The 21,379-nt window shown below is 45.0% G+C and overlaps 1 protein-coding gene across 1 annotated transcript in view; it reads left to right on the top strand.

Moving 5' to 3' along the window:
* LOC123042802 (mediator of RNA polymerase II transcription subunit 15a) overlaps window positions 1–540 on the top strand; it is a 5,112-nt gene extending 4,572 nt beyond the window's left edge. Inside the window, exon 7 of the mRNA XM_044465180.1 lies at window positions 222–540. The gene's annotated coding sequence lies outside the window, so the exon portion shown is untranslated. The remainder of the gene's footprint in view (window positions 1–221) is intronic.
* The last annotated feature ends 20,839 nt before the right edge of the window (window positions 541–21,379 follow it).

Below are 21,379 nucleotides of genomic sequence, written 5' to 3'. Positions count from 1 at the left end.
CATGCCACACTTTATATCATTCATCAACTAATATTTACTTGCATGTTACTTGTACTTCCGTTCACTGCAAGTGGGATGCTTCTGCCATGTCGATGCTGAAATGTATTGTTGAGCAGATTGTATGTCATAAGCATCTAGATCAGCATGCATTCATTTTATCCTCTGCTCTTGATTGGCTCGCGATCATTCAGCGTGCTCACTTGACTTGTTGATTTGGCCAGATGCATAAGCTGACGATTATCGTGATACTGAGTTCGCTAGTGGGTATGATGACTAGTGTATTCTCAATTGGCTGTTCGTGTGAGGATGACGTCTCGCTGTGCTCGAGTGTGATGTATGTTTTGTCTGCCAAATGAGGAAGTTGTGCTTGTTCCCTTAGTTTCATCACTCTCCGTGCTCGAGTGTGCTGTATGTTTCCTCTGCCAAATGAGGAAGTTGTGCTTGTTCCCTTAGTGCCATCGAGGTGCCATGTAATAAGTTAGACATTGTGTAAGACTACGTTGTTTAATGTATGGAATTTCTGTATCGACCGTGCTTCCTAGCTTTGAATGATCCTGGGGCTAGTGAGTCGACAAAATGGAATGGATTAATAATTCGAAGCTGATAATGTTTAAACAGTGTATGAGTACACACATAGATAAGGATGTAATGTCTAAGCACAGGTAAGGAAATTTATTGCCCTTTGGACATGGTTAGACATCTCCGTTATTACCCTATTCTAATTTGCAAAACTCTCATCACATGTTAATATAATGACAATAGAAGTGTCAAAGAAGAAAATAAGGGAATACTTCATTTATGCCCTTAGTTGGTTCCTATTTGAGCTAAAACACGCCACTTATTTTCGAACGGAGGGAGTACTTTCTATCTGAGGGTTTTGCCCCTAAAGTTGCACCCAAGGTCGCCTGAATGCTCTTTTGTCGCAGTGTTGTCTGATCAACGTTGTTTGACCGTGACGGGCTGCCATTTTGAACATTTTTGCACTGGTCACGGAAAAGAACAACATGTCACTTACAGAAGGAACCGACGGTGTTCTCGTGAAGCACCACCTTATTCTTCTTTCCCGTCTACGGTTAGTTGCCGCCGCAACCCAATCTCCTTCTCCACCTCTCTCTCATATCTGAATACTGTTTATTCCATTACTGTCCACCTCGCGCTAATACAAATGCACCAACAATCCATCTTAGCTTTCACTTGCCATTAGCTTATACACAAATCACATTTTCTGACAATGAATTGGAACAACTTTGCCTAGCCTAAGAAACTACACAAAAAGCTAGAAATTTGTAAGAAAGCAACATCAATGGAAAAAGGAGAAGGTACAATTCACTGTAAGAAACTAACATCAGTGCAAGAAGAAAAGATGAATTAATTATCTTGGGCAGAAGTAGAGCAACCAAAAGTCCGAATTGATGGAAAGAGCTAGACAAGCCACATATACACTTTAACACAATTCACTGTCAGGGCCTAGGACGGCCGCCCCTCCCGTCCCATCTAAGGGCCAGGCCTGCATATGGATGCTAGAATCATTGGGAGAATTAAAGCACAAATGAAATATGAACAAGCATATGTAGAAGAGGAAGGAACCTGATGGGTCCAACTGTAATGAACTAGATTCTGAAGCAGAAGCAGTGGAGCGATTAACCGATTCCTTGGCACTACCAAGCGACGCACTGTATTTTACCCATTGTGCTTTTGCATTCCTAGTCACTAACCATTGTGTGAGAATGTGAGAAGAAATAGTAAATTACCAGCGGTTAGGATTGCAGAATTGGATGAAAGAATTCTCCAGAAGAGGGTTTACGTTATTCTCCTCCGATGTGGCTCCAATTATGTCGGTTCCTTTACATTTTTCCCATTGGCATGCACCGACCAAAAACCTAAGAAACATTGAATAACTTACCAACTCAGGATTACAGGTAAGATGGCAGGTGACAGAAAAATGACAAAAGCTTTACATTTGCATTACATATTTCAGCATGAGACAGGATTAGAAGATAACACAAGGCGGAACAGTCATGGCACAGAAGATTGACACAAGGGCGGAGAAATTGCTGAAAATAAAAGGTTGTGGGTAACCAAAACATGTAGAAGCTTGAATTTTGTGATTACATAGATGTGGGGTATCTTTTTTTTTTCTTTTTTTTTGTGGGAAACATAGATGTGGGCTATCTGACCAAGGAGTGAAGAGCTGACATTTGTTCCTTTGCCAAGCGCAATGCAACTTGGATGGGATTTTTTACACCTGATCTACAAGAAATAGAAAGTTTGGTCAGAGCTTTAAGCTTGTCCGCGGGACAGAGAGTCGACGAGGGTTTTGAAAAATACGCGCCGGAGCCCCCGCGGAACGGGCGATTCGCGGGCGAGGACGGGTGGAAGTTTTGCGGTTCGGGCCCCGAGGAACGCCGTATTCGCGTCCACTTTTTCGCGGGAAGGAAAGAAAATGCGGGCAGGGGAGGCAGGAGAGACGGGCGGGACGGAGATGCTTTCCGTTGTCGTCCGAGCTTATCTGCTGGCTGGCGCTGCTGAGGTTGCGTGTCTTGAGCCCCGCCTGCGCGCCTTCAGTGCGAGACAGTCAGACGGACGGACAGGTCTGACGGTGGACCGATTTGATTCGATCTGAGTTTGACTGCACCATGTGCGAACCCAGGAGGCTGGTTCTGAATTTAAATTTGGCTGGGCCGTTCGGGTTGAAAGGAAGATCGATTGCGTGGAGAGAACAAAAACGAATCATTCCTTCATGGACGTTGTAATTTCGTATAGACTGTACCTACTATGTTTTGAACAAGACAGCAACGGAAGGTTTCACATCATGACCGTCTTTTTTATGTATGTATGTATGTATCATCTATGCTTATCGCACAAGATAAAATAAAAATGTACTCCCTTCATTTTTATTTAGTCCGCGTATTAGCTTTGGTAAAAGTCAAGCTTTATAAACTTTGATCAACTTTATAAAAGAAAATATTAACATAAGCAATAATAAATCAATAAAATTAGATTTATTTTTGAATGTACTTTCACATCATATAGATTTGGTATGATAAATGTTTATATTTTTTTTTATAAACTTGATCAAACTTTATGAAATTTAACTTCAGTCAACTTTAATATACAGCGTAAATAAAAACAAAGGGAGTATCATGTATGCAACTGTGTGCTGTGTTTGATCCATGGCATTCATGTTGTTAGTTATGACGGTTGCTAGTCCAAAGTGCATGCGTTCCATGGCCCACCGACAACATCACTGGAACCGAGGCACAATTCTTGTGGTGGAGCAGTTTCGAATCATGCATTAGCGGCATTATTTTAATTGAATCGTCTCGCCTCCCTCCGCATGCAAGCCTCACGCGCACATCCCTAGTGCATGCTATGGCTGGGTATTTATTTCTCCCAATCAGCGTACGCAACGAGCAGCGGAATCAGTGAAAAAGGCGGTGACTTAATTACAGCGGGACTAATAAAAATGAAACGTGGCTTGCTGGTTCACAAGGCCCAATAAACCCGAACGGAGGAAGTACTTGTATTCTCTTGGTTCGTTGGTGCGCTAGTTACTTCCATGGAATTTCCTATTTGACGCTCGCTGCGTCAAATAGTTGACGCATCGCACACAGCCAGCTATCGAGCGCTACCCTTGGGCCGGCCCAGTTAGCGTGTTCTAGTGTTTCCTGTTTTGGGAACCTTCTAGAGTTTTCCAGTCGGTTTTTTCTGGTTTTGGGAACCTTTCAGAAGGTTCCCTAAACTGGTTTTTCTTTTTTCCTTTTTTCTTTTTTTTCTTTTCTGTTTCTTTTTCTAATTTCTTCTTTCTTTCTTTTTTAGTTTTTATTTTCTTGTTATTTTTTCAATGTTATTTTATCTTTTTAAACTAAGTACATATTCAGATTTTTTCTTAATTTTCGAAAAATGTTCTTGCTTTTAAAAAATGTTCTTTCTGAATTTGTGAATTTTTCTTCTTCTTTTCGTTTTTAGTTATTTCTGTTTCTTATTTCTTTTATTTTTTTCTTTTTTCTATTTGTTTTCTTTCTATGGTTTGCTATTTCATCTTCTTTGCTCCTTTTCTTTATAAAAATATTCAAATTTTGTTTGTGTTTTCATAAAATGTTCAGTTCTAAAAAAATGTTCTCAAAATTCAAAATTTGTTCTTGTTATCCAAAAAAGTTCAAAACTTTTGAAATTCATATAATGTACCAGATTTAAATTTTTTTGTTCACATTTTCAAAAAATGTTCGCGCTTCCAAATTTGTTCAGGATATTTCAAATTTGTTCTCCGTCTCAAAATTTGTGCTCAATATTCAAAAAATATTTGTCCTTTAAGAAATTGTTCGCGCTTCCAAATTTGTTCTCCGTTTCAAAATTTGTTCCCAAGATTCAAAAAAATGTTCATGCTTTAAAAAATTGTCCGCTCTTCTAAATTTTTTCTTCGTTTCAAAATTTGTTCTCAAGATTCAAAAAATGTTCGTTCTTTAAAAATGATCATGTTCAAATTTTGTTCTCATTTTCAAAGTTTTGTTCTCTAAATTCAAAAAAAACATTCTGGATTTTAAATCACAATTTCGAAAAATGTTCTCATTTTCAATTGTGTTCCTTTTTTCACCACTGTTTGAGGTTCCCAAAAATTGTTCTTGTTTTCAGAAATGTTCCGGTTTTCAAATTTTGTACACAATTTCAAAAAAAATATTCTTTTATAATAAATACTCGCAAATTCAAAAAAATTGCCATGTTCAAAATTTTGTTCACGTTTCCAAAAGAGCGTACAATACAAATTTTTGCATTTTAAAAAAAGTTCCTGTTTTATTTTTTTGGTGCTGAATTAAAAAAATGTTCCTGTTTTCCATTTTAAAAAAACTAAATAATGTTCTTGATATCAAAAAATCTTCGTGTTTTTCGTAGTTTTTTTTTCAGAATCATTTTTGAAAATTGTTCGGGTTTTGGAATCTGTTTGGGGTTTGCAAATTTTGTTCCTGTTTCATTTTTTAATCAGATTTTAAAAACATATTCACTTTTCCAAAAAGATGGAATACGAAAAAAGCGGCATTTTGAAACTGCTCGCAATTTTCAAGAAATATTTTCAAAATGTTTTCCAAATCTCAACACTACTGTCTGTTCTTATATATTTCTGCACTTTTTATCTTCAGAAGGTGGCTTGTAGTGTAGTTGCTTATGGCTCGTGGTTGGAGTCTGAGGTCGTGGGATCGATTCCTGGTACTCGCAGCTGGTTTTCTAGCTCTTTTTGTCGCGCGCGAAAGGAAACGAAAGATCGGGTTGGTGGGCCGGCCCAGTCAAACGTCAACCCTGTGCGTCGAGCTGCTGTTTGACGCAAAATGCGTCACATAGGAGGTCTCTACTTCCATCATACTCCCTCCGTCTAGATGTGTAAGAGCAACTCTAGCAGATCCCGCAAAATGCCCCGGCCCGCAAAATAACCGTCAAATTACGGGTTCGGGCCAAAAATTCTGCACGAGCAGATCCCGCAAAATGCCCCGGCCTGCAAAAAATTTTGCGGGGCGCGACAAATCTTCTCCCTCAACCTTCATCTTCACGGGCTGGGAGGCCGACCCGAGCGCAGCCCCCATCCGGCGCGAGATTTGGCGGGAGGGACATTTCCGCGCCCCCTTTCCCGCTCCCCGCACCCTCCGCCACCATTGCCCCTCCTCCGAAAGCTCCGGCTGCTCCTCCCCCGCCGTCCCTCGCCGCCATGGACGACCCCATGTTGTCCCCCGTCACCGTCGAGGTCGCGCACGCCCCTTCCCCTCGGGCAGATCTCGCGCCGGCCATGTAGGCCCCGCCGGCGTCGCCCAAGCACACGCCACGCCTGCCCGCAAGCGGCAGGGCAACGTGCTTGTGCAGGGCGGGAATCCGGCTGCCCCCGCCGCGATGGCCCACGCTCCGGGCACCAATGCCGCTGTGCGATCCCGGCCGGCGAGGGAGAAGGCCGGCAAGGTCGCAGTTGTAAAGCGAAAGAAGGTTCCGACTTCAAGGAACAAATCTGCTTCAACCTCTCACTCTATCCCCCCCACCCCCAAGGTGGTGCTCCGGCAATGTCGTTCAATGGTCCACTCCACCCACGAGCGAGGTGTTCGATGAAATGGCCGGAAGGTATATCTCTTCGGACTTTGGTGGTTCTCTTTCATTTCCACCATTGTTTTGTGATAGCTCATGACTTGTCATCGTTCGGTATAGCGGTGGTTCGAACAATGCAACAGCCGAGTTCGTGAACTTGTTGGACACGAACGCGGTTGACATTGATCAAGCCCCTTTCGAACCTTTCGACTACAATGAAACGGAGGGCGGCGTGGACGATCATGGTTGTGCGGATGACTTGGCGGAGATCGAAGCGGAAGCGTTTGAGAATTCACAAGCAAAAGCTGGGAAAAGCCAAATATCAAAAAACTACACCATCTTGGAAGATCAAGCTTTGATCAAAGCATGGAGTGCGGTGTCTCTTGATGCATGCACGGGTACTAATCAAACCTCCAAGAGATATTGGCAAAGGATCGAAGATCAATACTTCCGCATTATGAAGAACTACCCCAACAAGACTCCACGCACATTTCGGTCGCTTCAAGATCGTTGGGAGAACATCAAGCCTATGTGGAGCCGTTGGGCAGCTTGCTTGGAGCAAGTACGCAATGCACCTCCAAGTGGCACCGTGGAGTCTGACTATGTGAGTTTGCTTTGCCTTTCTTGAAGTTGTGCATCATTATAATGTATCATGAAAAATGATTGCATCACCTTGTTCCCATTGTGTAGGACAAGATTGCTCAACAAAGATACAAGGACATGGAAGCTTCGGAAGGCAGATTCTTCAAATTAGAGCATTGTTGGGAGTTGCTCCAAAAGTGCGAGAAGTGGAAGTTGATCGACAAAGAGTCCCCACCCAACAGAGGCTCACTTACAAACATGGATGAGGATGAGGATGATGATGGCCCATGAAATTTGAACAAGCCCGATGTCGATAAGAAGACTAGAGAGAAGATAAAGAGAGAGCAAGAAGCATCGAGCTTGAGGGAGAAGATTGATGCCATGGTGCAATCAAACGAGTTAATGTTGTTGAAGCATTGGAGATCAAGAAAGAGTTGGCCGAAAAGAAGGCAAAAGAGAAGCAAGAAAAATGGCAAATGTGTCACGACCGACTTTTTCAATAAATAAATATTGAGAAATTCGATCTTTGAATCCCAGTATAGGAAAAATTCATCCTTTCTGGTAGACAAATGCTTGATAAACAGAGAACCAGTAGCATCAAATATATTACAGGGTTGAGCTGAGGTTGCTCAACAATTTATTACAAACTCGCCAATATCTTACATATAGGCGGTTATGACACAGGGGTGTGGTGGCATGCTACTAGCTCGAGGAAAAGTGGTGGTGGATAACTTGACTCCTAACTGGCAGCTCATCGAGCGTCGGGGGAGGCTCGATGAATTTATTCGGGGGTTGCGGAAGCGGATAATACAATGACCAAAACAGGATCGCACGGGACTGACTGGGACTCCTCTAGGCGTCGGACTCGCTATCAAACTCTTCATCCATGAGATCGCCTTCATCAACATCTGGCCAAATCAACAAGCCAGGTGAGTACTTTGAAAGTACTCGCAAGACAGTTCGGACAAAAGATATAATCAATGAATGCATGAATGCGTCATGAATAAAAGATGATGCTCATATAACGACAATAATATTACAGGACTTGATAAATAAAATAAATAACTGAAAACCGATCGGGTGTTTGGAGCGACGCCTCGATAGGTAAATAAATAAAATGCATGCCGCAGTCGGGCGTCTAAGCGACACCACATAAAGGGCTTAAAAGAAATGCTGCAGTCGGGCGTCTTAGCGATACCACATAAAGGGCTTAAAAGAAATGCCGCAGTCAGGCGTCTTAGCGACACCACATAAAGGGCTTAAAAAAAATGCCGCAGTCGGGCATCTTAGCGACACCACATAAAGGGCTTAAAAGAAATGCCACAGTCAGACATCTGAGCGACATCACATAAAGGGCTGTAAAAGAAATGCCACAGTCGGACGTCTGAGCGACATCGCAGATAGGGCTTGCAACAAATGTAAATAACAGGTATGCCACCGTCGGACGTCTGAGCGACATCACAGACAGGGCCTATAACAAAAGCAAATAACAGGTATGCCACCGTCGGACGTCTGAGCGACATCGCACAGGGCTTGTAATAAATGTAAATAACAAGATTAGTCCATCCACAAGAAAAATCTTTTAACCGGATTTATCACACATAAATCCCACCGGAGTTTTGTCACTGAGGCTGATACCTGACAAGATAAGATGAATATAGTACTTGAACAAAGTACAAGATAATTGAAAGATTTGAGACTCTGCTTAGTTTGGATGAACTGACCACAGCCAACGGATTTCCGTAGTCACGAAGGACTAGTTCCGTTTACGGTATTTCAGTAGAAACACATTTAACTAGTACACACCCATTTCACCTCACGATACCAGGAATCACCCTGGACAACGTCCAAGAAAAACTTTGAGACGGGGAGGCCACAACCTCGAATAGCATGGGATCAAACTTCTATACGCGCGCTCTAAGGGGTGCCCCCCTCTCGGTCCCAACCGGAAACACCCATGCCCCCTGACCGGATGACGGGCTTTAATCCAGGGCCATGGAACCCTCATCCTGGCCTCTCTATTTGGTGTGTACCAAGAAAATGATTTGCAACTTACTATGCCATATTCCTTTCGGAAAACGTGTGACAGTATAGGAAGGAATGAATGGAAATGTGATTTGTTTCACGATGACACGGAAGTCAAATAATCTGGCATAAGACTGGCATGTCACAACACTGCCATCTTACCCATCCTCATGCCAAAACATGGCTATGCAAATATGTATCCAACAACATAATGCTTTCCGAAACTTACTTTCCGCTTATATGCATGAAATATAACATTCAAAGTGATGTTCATAAACATGCCATGACTATACTAAAATGCAAACATGCAACAACACTCATCATATCAAGAGTTCAAACATGCTTGCCTGGTTCGGAGTAGTCAGAGTTTAACTGTGTGAAGTTTGCAGCTCCGTCACCTCCTCCGGTATCTACAGTATAAGAAAAATACGTACGCAACGTAAATACCGTGAGTGTACAGAAAAGTGTTCCAAATATTTTTCAAATAAATAAGACAAAAAACTAGACAGAAAAACAGAGATGACAAAAAAGGAATCAATCAAAAATCATTTTCTGTTTAAAAGTTATAAGAGTTTTGGTCCAAGGACCCATTTGTAATGAAACAGAAAGTTTCCAGGGGGCTCTGCGGAAAAGTCCAGAATAACGTTTCATTTAAAAGAAACGGTTGTGAGGCTGACAGGCGGGCTCCACCTGTCGGGTTTGAAATTTCAAATGGAGAAAATAGAGTGCGACGGCGCCCGAGAGGTGCGGTGGTCGCCGACGGCGATCCACGACGAGGCAAGGTGATCGGGGGTTACCTTTGAGATCAGTGCACCGTTCCGCATCTGTGGGTAGTGGTGGTGGTCGCTGGCGAGCACTGTGTCGACGGCGGCCCTTGCTCCGGCGGACGGTGGTTCGGGCAGTCGTGGATCTCGCCGGAGGGAGCTGTGGGGATCAAATAGGAGTGGGGGTTAGTCTCCTAGTTGCTCGAGAGGGTTGCTGGCGAAGTTAGGGCGTCGGAGACGGCCTCACCAGAGCGAATCGAGGTGGAGGCCGAGGCAGAACGGGGCGGCCGGAGTTGGGGAAGAAGGGCCCCTCGAGGCTCTTCCAGTGGCTAGGCGGGGTCTAGTGAGGTGGTGGAGTCGTGCGGGGGCGAGAGCGAGCTCGGGGTGCTATTTATAGCCGGCCCGAGGCGGTTGCCGTGAATGGATAAGTCCGGCGAGTTGATTACGGCGGCGCTGTGGCTGGACGGTCGGCTTAGGAGCTTGAGCATCGCCTAGGTGGAGTATTGGTGCTGTTTATGTGTCCAACTCAGCACGGGAGGGTTGGTTACGGTCTGCCCTCGACGGAACGGCCGTACGGCCCGTCGGCGGCAGAGAACGCGCTCTGCGCGTGCCAAGCCACGGCGACGGTGCTGCATGCGTGCGCTGGCAAGGAGATGGCCACGCGGAGCCACTAGGAGGTTTGGGCGGCGCCGAACGGCGTTGAGCCGCCGTTTTGCTTCCTGTCGGCCGTTACGGTGGTTCTGCTACCGCAAAGCACGCCGGCGCAGGCGGGCCAGGGCGCCACCAATGCCAGGAAGGCGCCAAGCGCGCGTGTGGAGCTCTGGACAAGCAGGCCAGGCTGCGAGCATCGAGCCAACGCACAGTGGGCATGTGACTGAAGTTCTGTCGGAGAAACGACACTGAACTTTCTGAATTTACTGAATATGAACAGAAATAGTGCATGCCAAGTGTTCGACAGAATGATTCTGGCATCTAGGGATTTTTCCTTGGGCTGATTTTTGGTGGAGTGGCCTCTCATTGCAACTAGAGGTTGCCTAAATTTTGGTGGAATTTTTGGAGGAGTGTATATATGAATTTCACCAAATTTGGCAAATCTGGTCCAAACTTGCAGAGAGTAAATTTTGAAATATTTGGAAAGAAGAAGAGTGGATCAAGATGGTTCTAGGTTGTGGGTACAAAGGACTATCCAGAGGTGTTGAGTTGAGGTCAAAAATCAAATGCATTAGGGTACTTGCTTTGCAAATCACCTAGGCTCAAAAGAAAAGATAGAATTATTTTGGAAAGAGAAATAATTGGAATAAAATCCAAAAATGGATTTTATTAGTTTGGACAGAAAGTTTGGGTTGTATCCAAGTGGGAGGAGGGGTTTTGGGGAAATTTTACCATAAGAAGCATGGTAAACAAGAGTGGATCAAAATCAAAAGAAAGCCCCAAAACAAAAGATTTTCTTTTTAAAAGAAACTAAATCCAAGAAAAAAATATTTTTGAGAGGGCAAACTTAGCAAGAGGGTTTTTAAGAAGGTTTTAAATGACCTTCTTTCAAACCAAGCAAGGCTCTTTCTGAAAACAAAAATCAAAATTTTTTTGGAGTGTCACAACACCTACCCCCTTAGGAAAAATCTCGTCCCCGAGATTTCAGCTGATCCTTAAACAGGTGTGGGTGCTCTGTCCGAAGAAAATCCTCGCTCTCCCAAGTTGCCTCATTCTCGGTGTGATTACTCCACTGAACTCTGAAAAACTTAATGATTTTCTGTCGGGTCCTCCTCTCAGACTCTTCTAATATTTTTATTGGGTGCTCCCGATAAGTGAGGTCCAGTTGCACGTCAATATTCTCATGTGAAACTTGCTTCTCTGGGTTGCTCACGTATTTTCTCAATTGCGAGATGTGAAACACGTTGTGGATACCGGATAAGTCTCCGGGTAGGTCTAGCTGGTAGGCTACCGTGCCTCTTCGGGCCACTATATGAAATGGTCCGATGAATCTTGGTGCTAGCTTCCCCTTAATCTTGAATCGTTGCAGACCCTTCATAGGAGAAACTCTTAGGTATACCAATTCTCCGGGTTCAAAACTAATTTCCCGATGCTTTCGGTCGTAATAACTCTTTTGCCGACTTTGAGCTATTTTGAGTCGATCTCTAATTGTCTTAACTTTCTCCTCAGCCTCCTTGAGCATATCTGGGCCAAAGATATGGCTGTCTCCAGTCTCTGACCAATTTAGCAGGGTACGACATCTTCTCCCATATAGAGCTTCAAAGGATGCCATTTGCAAGCTGGCTTGATAGCTGTTGTTGTATGCGAACTCTGCATATGGCAAACTTTCTTCCCAACTGTTCCCGTAGGTGAGGACACAGGCTCTTAGCATGTCTTCTAGGATTTGGTTTACGCGTTCCGTCTGCCCATCAGTTTGGGGATGGTATGCGGTACTGAAGGCTAGTTGGGTTCCCAGTGCCTGTTGTAGGTGATCCCAAAATATAGAGACGAACTGTGTGCCTCTATCGGAGATGATAGTCTTAGAGACTCCATGCAGGCAAACGATACGGGCAAGATAAAGTCTGGCCAGTCTCTGAGTGGTGTAAGTTGTCTTTACCGGAATAAAATGTGCCACCTTGGTTAATCTGTCGGTTATGACCCATATGGCATCGTTTCCATGTCGTGACCGTGGCAGTCCAACGATAAAGTCCATTCCAATCTCGTCCCATTTCCACTCGGGTATCTTATTTGGCTGTAATAGTCCGGCTGGTTTCTGGTGCTCGGCCTTGATACGTTGACAAGAGTCACATCATGCAATGAACGTGGCTATATCTCTCTTCATACCGTGCCACCAAAAATTTTCCTGAAGGTCTTTGTACATTTTTGCCCCTCCAGGATGGATTGAATACGGAGCTGTGTGACTTTCAGTCAATATCTGCTGTTTGAGGTCCTTGACATTTGGTACACATAGCCTCTCTCCGTACCACAATATTCCTTGCTCATCTACGTTCAATTCTGAGGCTCTTCCCAAACTCACTTTTCTTTTTATGCCCTCAATGCTGGGGTGTCCGTGCTGGGCTTCCTTGATCCTTTCCGTCAGGGTAGGCTGTATTTCTATATTTGACACACTTCCTTCGGTAACCATTATTAGATTGAGTCAGGCAAATTCCTGCTGAAGTTCTGGCCTCAACTTTGGTATACTGTCGTTATCCATGCTGGGATTTCGACTAAGTGCATCTGCCACAACATTTGCTTTTCCGGGATGATAGTGGATTCCAACATCATAATCCTTCACCAACTCTAACCAGCATCGTTGCCGTAAATTTAACTCTGGCTGTGTGAAAATATACTTAAGACTCTTATGGTCTGTGTATATCTCACAACGATTCCCAAGTAGGAAGTGTATCCATTCCTTGAGTGCATGGATGACCGCTGCTAATTCCAAGTCATGAGTGGGATAATTCTCCTCATGCTTGCGTAGTTGTCTGGAGACATACGCAACTACCTTGCCTTCTTGCATCAATACGCATCCGAGGCCTTTCCGGGATGCGTCACAATATACCTCAAAATTCTTGTGTATATCTGGCACAATTAGTACTGGTGCCGTTGTTAATTTGCTTTTTAGCTCTTGGAAGCTTTTCTCACATGCTTCTGTCCATTCAAACTTCTTGCCTTTCTTGAGCAATTGTGTCATGGGCTTTGCTATAGTGGAGAATCCTTCAATAAATCTCCGATAATAGCCTGCCATTCCCAAGAAACTCCGTACGTCCGTTACATTAGCTGGTGGTTTCCAGCCAAGTACGGCCTTGACTTTTTCCGGGTCTACTGCAATACCTTCTTGGGTTAGCACGTGGCCTAGAAAACCCACCTGCCTTAGCCAAAATTCACATTTGCTGAATTTGGCGTACAGTTGATGTTTCCTGAGTTCTCCGAGTACAATCCTGAGATGTTCGGCGTGCTCTTCTGGTGTTTTGGAATATATCAGAATATCATCGATGAATACCACAACAAACTTGTCCATATACTTCATAAATACTTTGTTCATGAGGTGAACAAAATATGCGGGGGCGTTGGTTAGCCCGAATGGCATCACTGTGAACTCATACAGCCTATATCTGGAGGTGAAGGCGGTCTTGGGAATATCTTCTGTTCGTACTTTTAATTGGTGGTATCCTGATCTCAAGTCAATTTTTGAGAAGACTTTGGCCTGTGTGAGCTGATCGAATAAATCATTTATTCGGGGCATTGGGTATTTGTTCTTGATTGTGACCATGTTGAGAGCTCGATAATCAATACACAACCTCATTGTTCCATCCTTCTTCTTGGCAAATAAAATTGGAGAACCCCAAGGTGAGGAGCTGGCTTGTATGTATCCTTTCTCCAATAATTCTTTTATTTGCTTCTTCAACTCTACCAATTCGGATGGTGCCATTCTGTAAGGTTTCTTGTAAATAAGAGCGGTTCCGGGTGCTAGCTCAATGCTGAATTCTATCTCTCGGTCCGGTGGCATGCCTGGTAGTTCTTCTGGAAATACGTCTGGGAATTCACATACTACTGGAACCCTGTTCAGCTCAGAAACGTCCACCTTGTTTAATCTAGGATGCCGAGGTATTTGTCTCTCTTTGGCTGAAACTTTTATTTTCTTCCTATGATGGTGTGTGATAATCACGGTACGGTTGAAGCAGTCAATAAAACCTTTGTTGGTGGTTAACCAATCCATTCCTAGGATGACATCCAGTCCTTTGCTTTCCAGTACAATAAGGTTGGCGTAAAACTTCAATCCTTCAAATTCAATAACCACACCTTGACAGTAACTCTGGGTCACTTGCTTAATTCCAGGGGACTTGATGATCATTGATTTTTCCAAGGGAAGCATCGAAAAATTATTTTGTAAAGCAAAACTTTTCGAAACGAATGAGTGAGAAGCTCCAGAATCAAACAAAACCATGGCAGGTATTGTGTTGACGGGGTACGTACCGAGTACGATATCTGGGGCGTTCTGTGCTTCCTCTCGGGTCACGTGGTTCAAGTGACCTTTCCGGTGGTTGTTGTTGGGGTTGAAATTGCTTCGCTTTGGTGCTGAATTATTGCCACCATTATTGAGCTTCGGGGTTGAGCTCCTTGGCTTGGGGCACTGCTTGGCATAGTGCCCTTCTTCTCCACAAGCATAACAGGTAACGCCTGGGCGATAGGTGAACTCTTTGTCTCTTGCATGGAAATTCTTGATTGCACGTGAATTTTCCGTCGGGGTTTTGTGTGTTCCACCCTTCTGAATTTACGTCTTGTTTCTGGGGTTGCGAGCAAAAGTAGTCTGGTCCCTTTTGCGTTTGCGGAAATCTTCCAGGCTACGTCGCTCATTTTCCAGAGTAATGGCCTTATCCACCAGTGTTCTAAAATCTGGAAAGGTATGCACAACTAGCTGGCACTTAAGGGAGGGTGCCAGGTCTTCCAAGAATTTTTCCATCTTCTTGCTCTCGGTCATGCGTTCTTCATTGGCATAGCGAGACAGCAGAGTGAATTGGCTGTTGTATTCTGACACTGTCATGGCCCTTTGCTTGAGTTCATCAAATTCTTTCTTCTTGATTTTCATGACGCTCTTAGGAATATGTGCCCCACGAAAACCTTCTTTGAAAATTTCCCAAGTGATTTCATTTTTGTTGGGGTGCATGTGCAGGAAGTTTTCCCACCACAATGCAGCTGCTCATGTGAGATAATGTGGTGCATACAATACTTTTTCACGGTCTGAATATTGTGCGATAATTAATTTTCTCTCCATGTCTCGAAGCCAGTCGTCGGCCTCAAGAGGCTTGTCAGTATGAGAAAAGGTTGGAGGACGCGTCTTTTGTAACTCAATAATTTGGATTGCGGTTGATACTGACCACGGTTACTTCCCATATTGATGAATTGGTTCATCATTTCCTGGTGTTGCTGCTGACTCTGTTCATACAAACGACACACTTGTGTAAAAGCTGTTTCACTGTCCTGTTGACTTGTCTGACCCTGAGTGAAATTGTGGTTCTGCGGTGTGCCATAATTTTCTTCTGGCTGAGTTGGCATGGAGCACGTCTAAGGACGAGACATCTTTCACTCTGGGGATATATTTTGTGAACTCGTAAGATAAGAAAGAGAGTCACAAAAGTCAATAAAATCACACACAAAGAACATTTTTTTTAAAACTCCAGGATATTTTTGGAAACACACGATTGCGCGCGGAGAAGGACTATTACATATCTTACACGCGGGCATAATTATACATTACATCACTCAGGATATGCGTGCACAATCCTGACATGTTATTTAAACTAGTGCACTCCTCCGGATCCTACATGATGCGCAAACATGCTACTTCTCACAACCTATGTACATATAAACATATTACACAAGTCGATACATCGCATGGCGTCTACGCGTACTCAGTCGGAGATGGTGAGGATCTCCCTTGGCCTGCCGAGGGTGAGACGCATTGACGTTGGGGAATCAACTTCCTCATTGCTAATAGGTTCCAGACGAGGAACGCTGCGCTGAGCTGATGGAGCAGGTGCCGTAGGCGGAGTACCCTGAATAAGAGTGGGCGGAATAGGTGGAGTAGCACGTATGGGAGTGGGTGCAAAAAGTGGTGCAACGCGAACGGAAGTGGGTGCAATAGCCTGGTTGAATTCATCAGTGGTAGGCAGACGACGTGCAGTAGCGAGAATGGTAGGTGAATGAGAAGCTGAGGACGAGATAAAGGGCAGCGGTGGAGCGGTGTGTAGGAGTTCCCTCCTGTTAGCAGCACAACCATGAACTGAGTCCATGCGGGCAGCTACGAGGTCGTCTACCATGCTGTCAAAGGCTTCCTCCAGGGCTCGAAGGTACTCGACAAGCATCTCAAAGGCCTCGTCTTGCTCTCCTCTGGGGCAAGAGAATGAGTAGTGACAGGTGTAAGGCACATGGCATGGAAGGTAGCGATATCGACGGGTCTTCATTGCAGGAAGGACATCCCGAAGACGAGCTATCGCCTCGCGGGCTGCCATCTGCATAGCATGCCTCTCTGTAGGCATGGCTCTCCCCAAGAAACGGAAGCGGCGCATCTCAACACGCCCTCCCCTGAATTGCACCGCGGCTTGGTGCATGGTCAGACTGTCATTGATCTTGTGCGGATAAAGCGTGAAGACTGGGCGCACGGATGGCCCCATCGCGACCTGAACGATGAAGGAGAGGAGTTTGACGAACCCCTCAGGCACGTTGGCGAACATTTGAGACTCGCAGTCGCTGCCGGCCATCTACAAAAGTAGGCAAAAATTATGAGTGATCAGATCATAAATTTTTATGCTGACTGTCAGAAAGATGACTACATTTTGTAAAAACAAGAATAAACACTATCATGCTAATAATTAATTTAGCGATCGCACCTAGTGGCTTCCTACAGTCAGCCTGACTCTGGTTACCAAGTCTGTCACGACCGACTTTTTCAATAAATAAATATTGAGAAAATCGATCTTTGAATCCCAGTATAGGAAAAAGTCATCATTTCTGGTAGACAAATGCTTGATAAACAGAGAACCAGTAGCATCAAATATATTACAGGGTTGAGCTGAGGCTGCTCAACAATTTATTACAAACTCGCCAATATCTTACATATGGGCGGTTATGACACAGGGGTGTGGTGGCATGCTACTAGCTCGAGGAAAAGTGGTGGTGGATAACTTGACTCCTAACTGGCAGCTCATCGAGCATCGGGGGAGGCTCGATGAATTTATTCGGGGGTTGCGGAAGCGGATAATACAATGACCAAAACAGGATCGCACAGGACTGACTGGGACTCCTCTAGGCGTCGGACTTGCTATCAAACTCTTCATCCATGAGATCACCTTCATCAACATCTGGCCAAATCAACAAGCCAGGTGAGTACTTTGAAAGTACTCGCAAGACAGTTCGGACAAAAGATATAATCAATGAATGCATGAATGCGTCATGAATAAAAGATGATGCTCATATAACGACAATAATATTGCAAGACTTGATAAATAAAATAAATAACTAAAACCGATCGGGTGTCTGGAGCGACGCCTCGATAGGTAAATAAATAAAATGCATGCCGCAGTCGGGCGTCTAAGCGACACCACATAAAGGGCTTAAAAGAAATGCCGCAGTCGGGCGTCTTAGCGACACCACATAAAGGGCTTAAAAGAAATGCCGCAGTCGGGCGTCTTAGCGACACCACATAAAGGGCTTAAAAGAAATGCCGCAGTCGGGCATCTTAGCGACACCACATAAAGGGCTTAAAAGAAATTTCACAGTCGGACGTCTGAGCGACATCACATAAAGGGCTGTAAAAGAAATGCCACAGTCGGACGTCTGAGCGACATCGCAGACAGGGCTTGCAACAAATGTAAATAACAGGTATGCCACCGTCGGACGTCTGAGCGACATCACAGACAGGGCCTATAAGAAAAGAAAATAACAGGTATGCCACCGTCGGACGTCTGAGCGACATCGCACAGGGCTTGTAATAAATGTAAATAACAAGATTAGTCCATCCACAAGAAAAATCTTTTAACCGGATTTATCACACATAAATCCCACCGGAGTTTTATCACTGAGGCTGATACCTGACAAGATAAGATGAATATAGTACTTGAACAAAGTACAAGATAATTGAAAGATTTGAGACTCTGCAGAGTTTGGATGAACTGACCACAGCCAACGGATTTCCGTAGTCACGAAGGACTAGTTCCGTTTACGGTATTTCAGTAGAAACACATTTAACTAGTACACACCCATTTCACCTCACGATGCCAGGAATCACCCTGGACAACGTCCAAGAAAAACTTTGAGACGGGGAGGCCACAACCTCGAATAGCATGGGATCAAACTTCTATACGCGCGCTCTAAGGGGTGCCCCCCTCTCGGTCCCAACCGGAAACACCCATGCCCCCTGACCGGATGACGGGCTTTAATCCAGGGCCATGGAACCCTCATCCCGGCCTCTCTATTTGGTGTGTACCAAGAAAACAATTTGCAACTTACTATGCCATATTAATTTCGGAAAATGTGTGACAGTATAGGAAGGAATGAATGGAAATGTGATTTGTTTCACGATGACACGGAAGTCAAATAATCTGGCATAAGACTGGCATGTCACAACACTGCCATCTTACCCATCCTCATGCCAACACATGGCTATGCAAATATGTATCCAACAACATAATGCTTTCCGAAACTTACTTTCCGCTTATATGCATGAAATATAACATTCAAAGTGATGTTCATAAACATGCCATGACTATACTAAAATGCAAACATGCAACAACACTCATCATATCAAGAGTTCAAACATGCTTGCCTGGTTCGGAGTAGTCAGAGTTTAACTGTGTGAAGTTTGCAGCTCCGTCACCTCCTCCGGTATCTACGGTATAAAAAAATACGTACGCAACGTAAATACCGTGAGTGTACAGAAAAGTGTTCCAAATATTTTTCAAATAAATATGACAAAAAACTAGACAGAAAAACAAAGATGACAAAAAAGGAATCAATCAAAAATCATTCTCTGTTTAAAATTTATAAGAGTTTTGGTCCAAGGACCCATCTGTAATGAAACAGAAAGTTTCCAGGGGGCTCTGCGGAAAAGTCCAGAATAACGTTTCATTTAAAAGAAACGGCTGTGAGGCTGACAGGCGGGCTCCACCTGTCGGGTTTGAAATTTCAAATGGAGAAAACAGAGTGCGACGGCGCCCGAGAGGTGCGGTGGTCGCCGGCGGTGATCCACGGCGAGGCAAGGTGATCGGGGGTTACCTTCGAGATCAGTGCACCGTTCCACGTCTGTGGGTAGTGGTGGTGGTCGCTGGCGAGCACTGTGTCGATGGCGGCCCTTGCTCCGGCGGACGGCGGTTCGGGCAGTCGTGGATCTCGCCGGAGGGAGCTGTGGGGATCAAATAGGAGTGGGGGTTAGTCTCCTAGTTGCTCGAGAGGGTTGCTGGCGAAGTTAGGGCATCGAAGATGGCCTCACCGGAGCAAATCGAGGTGGAGGCCGAGGCGGAACGGGGCGGCCGGAGTCGGGGAAGAAGGGCCCCTCGAGGCTCTTCCAGTGGCTAGGCGGGGTCTAGTGAGGTGGTGGAGTCGTGCGGGGGCGAGAGCGAGCTCGGGGTGCTATTTATAGCCGGCCCGAGGCGGTTGCCGTGAACGGATAAGTCCGGCGAGTTGATTACGGCGGCGCTGTGGCTGGACGGTCGGCTTAGGAGCTTGAGCATCGCCTAGGTGGAGTATTGGTGCCGTTTATGTGTCCAACTCAGCACGAGAGGGTTGGTTACGGTCTGCCCTCGACAGAACGGCCGCACGGCCCGTCGGCGGCAGAGAACGCGCTCTGCGCGTGCCAAGCCACAACGACGGTGCTGCATGCGTGCGCTGGCAAGGAGATGGCCACGCGGAGCCACCAGGAGGTTTGGGCGGCGCCGAACGGCGTTGAGCCGCCGTTTTGCTTCCTGTCGGCCATTACGGTGGTTCTGCCGCCGCAAAGCACGCCGGCGCAGGCGGGCCAGGGTGCCACCGACGCCAGGAAGGCGCCAAGCACGCGTGTGGAGCTCCGGACAAGCAGGCCAGGCTGCGAGCATCGAGCCAACGCACAGTGGGCATGTGACTGAAGTTCTGTCGAAGAAACGACACTGAACTTTCTGAATTTACTGAATATGAACAGAAACACTGCATGCCAAGTGTTCGACAGAATGATTCTGGCATCTAGGGATTTTTCCTTGGGCTGATTTTTGGTGGAGTGGCCTCTCATTGCAACTAGAGGTTGCCTGAATTTTGGTGGAATTTTTGGAGGAGTGTAGATATGAATTTCACCAAATTTGGCAAATCTGGTCCAAACTTGCAGAGAGTAAATTTTGAAATATTTGGAAAGAAGAAGAGTGGATCAAGATGGTTCTAGGTTGTGGGTACAAAGGACTATCCAGAGGTGTTGAGTTGAGGTCAAAAATCAAATGCATTAGGGTACTTGCTTTGCAAATCACCTAGGCTCAAAAGAAAAGACATAATTATTTTGGAAAGAGAAATAATTGGAATAAAATCCAAAAATGGATTTTATTAGTTTGGACAGAAAGTTTGGGTTGTATCCAAGTGGGAGGAGGGGTTTTGGGGAAATTTTACCATAAGAAGCATGGTAAACAAGAGTGGATCAAAATCAAAAGAAAGCCCAAACACAAAAGATTTTCTTTTTAAAAGAAACTAAATCCAAGAAAAAATATTTTTGAGAGGGCAAACTTAGCAAGAGGGTTTTTAAGAATGGGTTTAAATGACCTTCTTTCAAACCAAGCAAGGCTCTTTCTGAAAACAAAAATCACAAAATTTTTGGAGTGTCACAAAATGCTCAAGGAAGAGGGGTTGCGCAGAGTTGCCATTGAGGAGAGAAAAGTACGCGCCTTTGAAAACAAATCACTGTCATTGTTGCTCGCCGAAGAGAACAAAATCATGTCAATGAACCACAATGACATGGGCGAGGTCACCAAAACATGGCATGATATGGCAAGGAGAGAGATCTTGAAGAGAAGAATGGTCGCCTCGGCCGGTCCGTCTCCTAGTTCCGGTGATGTTTTCTCTGCTCCACATGGTGGCAATGTGGATGATTTTGGTGCGGGAGTTGGAACAAGCGACAGAGGTGGCTATGGTGGCTACGGTGGCTACGGTGGCGCCGATGAAGTAAATGGACCTCATGGCGCCGAGTGAAGATCGACCCCCAAGATGATGCCGGACATGGGCGCATACCTTTGCATGCCCTCTTTTGCGTAATGAACTTCACTTTTATTCGCACGCAAACTGTTTATGTCATTTGAATTTGAACTTGTTTGTGAAACCCTATGACAATTTCAGATTTGCAGTTTTTGTGTTTGCGGGTTGTTGCACTGGTGCCCGAGCAGAAACCGCATAGCCGACCCGTAAAAAAGCATATTCAGTGAATATACTTTTTTACGGGTCTGTTTGGGGGGGTCTGCATCTGTGCTAGC

The sequence above is a fragment of the Triticum aestivum genome, chromosome 2B (assembly GCF_018294505.1).
Source record: "Triticum aestivum cultivar Chinese Spring chromosome 2B, IWGSC CS RefSeq v2.1, whole genome shotgun sequence".
Classification (NCBI taxonomy): domain Eukaryota; kingdom Viridiplantae; phylum Streptophyta; class Magnoliopsida; order Poales; family Poaceae; genus Triticum; species Triticum aestivum.
Note: the sequence above shows the minus strand (reverse complement) of the source record. Positions and strands in the feature narration are given on the sequence as shown.